The sequence below is a fragment of the Nomascus leucogenys genome, chromosome 4, assembly GCF_006542625.1.
Source record: "Nomascus leucogenys isolate Asia chromosome 4, Asia_NLE_v1, whole genome shotgun sequence".
Classification (NCBI taxonomy): Eukaryota; Metazoa; Chordata; class Mammalia; order Primates; family Hylobatidae; genus Nomascus; species Nomascus leucogenys.
Window position 1 is genome coordinate 81307221 of NC_044384.1, and position 6810 is coordinate 81314030.

Consider the following 6810-nt stretch of genomic DNA (forward strand, 5'->3'; position numbering starts at 1 on the left):
GTCTGGACATCCTCTGCAGTGTAGCAAACCAAACACTTGTTTGTCTTTCTCCCCTCCTGATTTGCCATTAAAATTAGGAAAAGAAACAATGGGAAGCTGAGGTTGAAGGATCACTTGAGCCCAGGAATTCAAAGCTGCAGTGAGCTGTGATTGCACCACTGCACTCCAGCCTGGGTGACAGAGGAAGATCCTAGAAAGAAAAGAAGAAAAGAAAAGAGAAAAGAGAGAAGAGAAAACAAAGAAGAGGAAAGAGAGAGCGAAAGAAAGAAAAAGAAGAAAGAAAAATGGAAGGAAGGAAGAAAAAGGGGGGGAGGGAGGGAGGGAGAGAGGGAGGAAGGAAGGAATTATGGAAGGAAGGAAGGAAAGAAGAAAAGAAGGAAGGAAAACTAAGCTTATAAAACTGAAGAAAATAGGATGGCCCCTCAGTGGACAGGGAGTTAAATGAATTTCAGGGAGGTAGAAAACAGAAGCATCGTGATGGAGGAAGTGGAATATAGAAAACCACAGCCAAGAATGAGCATGGGAGGACACTTTTGGAGGCCGAGGCAGGCAGATCATCTGAGGTCAGGAGTTCGAGACCAGCCTGGCCAACACTGAGAAACCCCATCTCTACTAAAAATACAAAAATTAGCCAGGTGGAGTGGTGGGCGCCTGTAATCCCAGCTACTTGGGAGGCTGAGGCAGGACAATCGCTTAAAACCCAGGAGGCAGAGGTTGCAGTGAGCTGAGACCGTGCCATTGCACTCCAGCCTGGGCAACAGAGCGGAAACTCCCATCTCAAAAAAAAAAAAAAAAAAAAAAAAGGGAATGCAAGAGGATACAGCTAGCCCATTGCGCACTATCAGTCCTGGAGAGGAGGATGGCGAGGGATGGGAGTGAGCCGGCAGGGCTGTGCCAGGGATTCATGAAAGTCTATCTGCTAAACAGCTGCATCTGTCGGCTGCTCACACTCTCACACTCTTGCACCCTCTCCCTCTCCCCTCATCCTGTGCTGGTAGACACCAGCCATGTAGCCCTAGATGAAGGAACTGCTAATGGAGAGCTTTGGCAGGTACGGTGAGTTGGCACCCCAGAGGAGAATCCCTCCGTCTGCCACTTCAGGTTCCCACAACCCAAAGGCCAGCTCCCAGCGCATTTGTCCTAACGTGACATATACAAATCAGCAAGCCCTACCCAGGTGCACAGATGAGCTGGTCCAGAAAGAGACTCTGGGAAAACAGGACATGCCCACTGGCTACTAGAATAGTCAACCTCGCCATCATTAATAAACACAAAATGACAATCCAAGGATGAAAACCAGCAACGTGGAAGAGAAAGACGAGCTGTTCCTGTACAGAGAAACAAAGTTGGCCGTTCACTCAGGACTAACATCCTAGGGGGACAGAACATGGCTACAGGGATAAAGGGAGTAAAGAAGAGAGAGGGGACCATTTATTAGGCATGGACATCGGCTAAGCCCTGTGCTCGAGCGTTCACATATATTTCCTCATTTAACTCTGCCAATGACTTTCTGAGATTGACAATATTCTTGTTGACCATTTTACAAATGAAGAATCTGTGAGTCAGAGAAGTCAATAATTTGCCCTGAGGCCATATAGCTGCTAAAGGAAACACACTGCATTCTTTGTTTTGTTTGTTTTATATTTGTTTTTGTTCTTAGCATGGACACATTTATTAACCAAAGGGATGATCCTAACCATCAACACTTCGAAATAGTTGCATGTAAAATGTTTGTGATAAAGATAAGTGAACACAGTCATGAAGAAGAAAAAAAACAACCCAGCAGTATGGAGCTCTGCTCATTGAACTGAGCTTGTTTATTTTCATAGCTAATTCCTGTCCAAGGTGACGGTGAAATTTTTATTCTACTTTTTTTTTTCATTTTCTTTTTTCTTAAATTATACCTTAAGTTCTGGGGTACATGTGCAGAATGTGCAGGTTTGTTACATAGGTATACATGTGCCATGGTGGTTTGCTGCGCCCATCAACCTGTCATCTACATTAGGTATTTCTGCTAATGCTATCCCTCCCCTCTCTCCCCACCCCTCAACAGGCCCCAGTGTGTGATGTTCCCCTTCCTGTGTCCATGTGTTTTCATTGTTCAACTCCCAATTATGAGTGAGAACATGCGGTGTTTGGTTTCTTGTTCTTGCGTGAGTTTGCTGAAAATGATGATTTCCAGCCTCATCCATGTCCCTGCAAAGCACATGAACTCATCCTTTTTTATGGCTGCATAGTATTCCATGGTATAATATTCTACTTTTTCATAGATCTGAGTACAGGTGACATTGTTCATGACACAGTCCACCACTGATTTCCCATCTTTTGATTTTCTTGTTGTGTTTTTCCTTCCCATCCCTCTCCTGAGGTTGAACCAATGCACCATCTGTAAGCGCAGACAGTCAGAGTTTTTCTGCCATCAGCTGTAGTTTCTTCTAACTTCTCTAACCAGGGTGTAAGAAGAAAACTGTTGTCTTCAAAGTGCTCTCAGTTTTTATGGTGAGGTTTTTGCTGTCATGAGAGATGATACAATCTGGTCTGGCCATTGCACCCGTGTTTTGCAGAGCTATTCCCACTGCTAGTTCTTTCATGTCTTCATCAAAGCCTTTGGTGTCCATCAGGCACCATCTTCCTTCCAGCTGCTGAGCGGTGGCCTGGGTCAGCATGCAGAGTGCACAGAGGGGGGTCAGGCGTTGGCAGTGGGCTATGCGACTCCCGGCACCTACAGGTGCTTTAGAAGGGACCTGCCCCAGATGCCCATTTGTTGTTAAAGTCTTGATTGCTTTTATTTTATTACGAAGATGGTATGCAGGATACATGCTTATTCTAACAAATTTAAACAAAACAGAGTAAAAGTATCCCCAGAAAGAGCTTCTATTTCTGTTTCTCCAGACTTTTTCTACGCTTATGCCAGGAGATATGTATCTTATTTTTTCTTAAGTCTTCCAACAGTTTATTAGAAAGAATGTAGATGTTTAAAAAAATCCCCACTGTCATGAACTTAACTTGAGGTTTTCAGCTCTGGTATAAGCTGAATCAAAAAAAGAAATAAAAAAAGTATTAAACTTTTTTTTACTTATTTGCCATACTGACCCTGCAACTACAAATCTGGTCTAAATGTACACACTATCAAGCAACTATGTACAGCTTTCTTCGTCCTCCATGCTAAGAGATGTAAAAGCTTAAGGGTCAAACAATACCAAATGTATATACATTTTTTCTTTTTTTAGACAGAGTCTCACTCTGTTACCCAGGCTGGAGTGCAATGGCGCAATCTCGGCTCACTGCAACCTCCGCCTCCCGGGTTCAAGCGATTCTCCTGCCTCAGCCTCCTGAGTAGCTGGGATTACAGGCACCCGCCACCATGCCCAGCTAATTTTTGTACTTTTAGTAGAGACAAGGTTTCCCTATGTTGGCCAGGCTGGTCTCGAAGTCCTGACCTCAGGTGATCCGCCTACCTTGGCCCCTCAAAGTGCTGGGATTATAGGTGTGAGCCATTGCACGTGGCCCAAATGAATAATTTAAAAAAACCATCTAAGTCAGGGCATTCACTAGATTTAGCTAAGATACATCTGGAACACTGACAAGTGATCACTTACATAGAATCATGTGAAGTAAATTTTTTGAAAAATAAACTTTAGTGAAAAATCCTGAAGGATAACACCAGAGGAATAGCAGGTTACCAGTAAGATGTCAGCCAATTTGTTCCAGCCACTTCTGATCCATGTTCTATAATCTAAAATTTAGTTCTGTTTCCCTAAGCTGAGAGTTTCCTATCATGTCAGTATTTATGCTATGAAGAAAAGGAGACTTAGGTGAGATGTTTGTATTTATTCCAACTGCTGCATCAATTGCCTAGGACCTCAACAGCTTCCTGGAAATCTGGGAAGTCTTCATACATCAGGTTGTTGACTTAGCCGACTTAAGATTGCCCCATACAATGGTACATATCAACCCTCTGTGAAGCCTTTTCAAAAACAAAACAGGTTGAAAAATGGGTTAAAGTAGGCAAATACAGCATGCCTTTGGAGCTATCAATTCAGGAGTTCTCTCAATTCTGAAATCTTGCAGAGCAGTTATTTTTCTTTCTCAAAATCCAAGTGATGACAATATCCTTTAGATCTAGCAATTTTTCGTCATCACTGTCTTGTGAGTCATCATCTGCTCCATCTACTTCTGGTAAATCTACATCCTTACCACCACCCATGCTGTTCATCATCTCAGAGAAACGATCAAAATTAGACATGTCTTCATCTGAGTCATCTTCCATCTTTCGAATTGTTGAAGTCCACACTAAGCCAGTTAAGCTTTGCCCTTTTTTTTTGTTAACCTTGGCCATGACTGCCAGATTCTCCTTTTCATAAACAACATAAAATTGATCTGTCCGTTCTTTTAGGCCCAGGATCATTTGGATCAATAGAGTGAAAAAGATCAATTTCACTTAAATGCTTAAAATGATCATTTCCTCCAAGAAAACTGAATGTAAGTTTGGATTTTTCAAAATGTCCATGAACAGCTTTACTGTCTTCAGCACAAAATTCAATGAAGACGTAGTCCCTTCGATTGATCGTACCGCTTTGCAGAAGCAGGCTGCATTGTGAACGGGGCAGGGGGATGGGGAAATGGGTGTGTGGGCCTCTCTGGCAGCAGCTGCGGCTAGGGAGTTGACTCCTCTCCTGAGTTTTCTCCCTGGTCGAAGCCTCTTCTTGCTCCCTTCAGGCAGCGATGGCAGCGGCAGGCTCGACATATTTATCTTAAATTTTTTTTTTTTTTTTTTTTGGAGATGGAGTTTCACTCTTGTTGCCCAGGCTGGACTGCAATGGCGCAATCTCAGCTCACCGCAACCTCTGCCTCCTGGGTTCAAGCGATTCTCCTGCCTCAGCCTCCCGAGTAGCTGGGATTACAGGCACCCTCCACCACACCCAGCTAATTTTTTTGTATTTTTAGTAGAGATGGGGTTTCACCATGCTGGCTAGGCTGGTCTTGAACTCCTGACCTCAGGTGATCTGCCCACCTTGGCCTCCCAAAGTGCTGGGATTACAGGTATAAGCCACTGCACCCGGCCTTATCTTAATTTTTTAAACAAAGATTAGATTACGTGTTTTGTAACTTGCTTGTGGTCACTTAATATCATTGTATATCATTTTATATTAGAATATATGGCTCTGTGCCATTTAAAAAATAGTTGCATATATCACTTTATGAGTATTTTTAAATTATATGTACTTAAAAACTGGTACTTCTTTGAACATACCTATAGGTGTATCTTTGCAAATTTCTATAGGATAAGTTCCTAGAAGTGGAATTACTCATTCAAAGGGTGTACACATTTCATTGATGCTCGCCTGTGCAGGGTTTTTTGTTTCGTTGCAGCTTACAGCTCGCCCGACATTGTATATTATCATTCTTTTATATCTCTATTAATCTCTTAGATGAAAAATTGTGTCCTGCTTAATATATATCTCTTTAATTACTAATGAAATTAAGCACATTTTTGGCTATTTGACTTACATTCCTTAGCCATTTTTCCATTGTATCATTCATCTTTCTCTGTTTTTTTTTTTTTTTTGTTGTTGTTGTTGTTGTTTTTAAGATAGAAGCTGGTATTCAACTCCTATTATGTGGACTCCAAAGCCCGTGTCCTGTGTCTAGTGCCTTATGGTGAAGGCTTGTGTCCTTAATCATGGAATCAGCGTAGCAGGGATTAATGATTGTCTCCATCAGCTGTTAAGGCTCCAAAGCCAGTTGGGGTTGGTGGGGGAGGTGTGTTTTGTTGTGGGCAGGTCTATGCAAGCTTACCCCCAAAAGTCTGAGGGAGCTGAGAGGCCAAAGAAAGAGGCTAACAGATCCAGTTTCTTAGAAAGAAACATTTAATAGGCACTTAGGTACAGAAGCCATGTTTGTGTCTCTGGCGGCACAAGACAAGTGGTGGATCCTGTGCCATTATTCCCAGATCCAGGGCATATATACCATAGGTGAAGAGTATGTGTGATTCAGAAGGAATGTGTAAGATAAAGTACAATAACATTAAGGTTTAGACCTAAGGTCAGGATTCATGGAAAGTATGTGCTGTTACGCAAGGAACTGGAAATCTTAGAGGCCTTCCCAGAGCTGGGGTTAATCAGAAGTCAACATGGCAGATTAGCATCCACCACAGAAGAGCTTCAGCCTCCACAAGGCGTTGTAAGGGGTCTGGACCCAGCGCTCCAGCCTCACCTGGCTCCTTTGACTTCCCTTTGCTTCTCCAGGTAAATGTGAGCCCTGGGCATAGGTTGGAGAGTCTAGAAAGACCTCCTCAAAGCGTATGCCCTGATGTTAATTCATGCCATTCAACTTAGCAAGTGTTTATCTGTGTCTACTGTGATTTGGGGGCACAGAAATGAGTAAGATTGACCTTTCACTCTATTTACATAGAGGGAGACAGATGCAAGCAGAGTATAATTTCCATAATGAAGGCCCAAAGTGTTTTGGGAGCATTCATGGGGATGGGAGAGGTTTCACACGCAGGGTGTGTCTGAAGCATTCATTCTCTCTCTCTTTTTTTTTTTCTGAATGTATAAAGCTAACATAAAGCAGTCCTCGCTCTAATTTTTTTTTTTTTATTTTGCTTTAAGTTCTGGGGATACATGTGCAGAATGTGCAGGTTTGTTACATAGGTATACATGTGCCATGGTGGTTTGCTGCACCTATCAACCCATCATCTAGGTTTTAAGCCCCGCATGCATTTGGTATTTGTCCTAATGCTCTCCCTGCCCTTGATCCCCAATCCCTGACAGGCCCCGGTGTGTGATGTTCCCCTCCCTGTGTCCA

General features: G+C 42.9%; 2 pseudogenes; both read right to left on the reverse strand.

Moving 5' to 3' along the window:
- Positions 1–1354: 1354 nt before the first annotated feature.
- On the reverse strand, positions 1355–2666 carry LOC115834652 (annotated as a pseudogene).
- A 1385-nt stretch (positions 2667–4051) lies between these two features.
- LOC105740265 lies at positions 4052–4596 on the reverse strand (annotated as a pseudogene).
- Positions 4597–6810: the final 2214 nt, after the last annotated feature.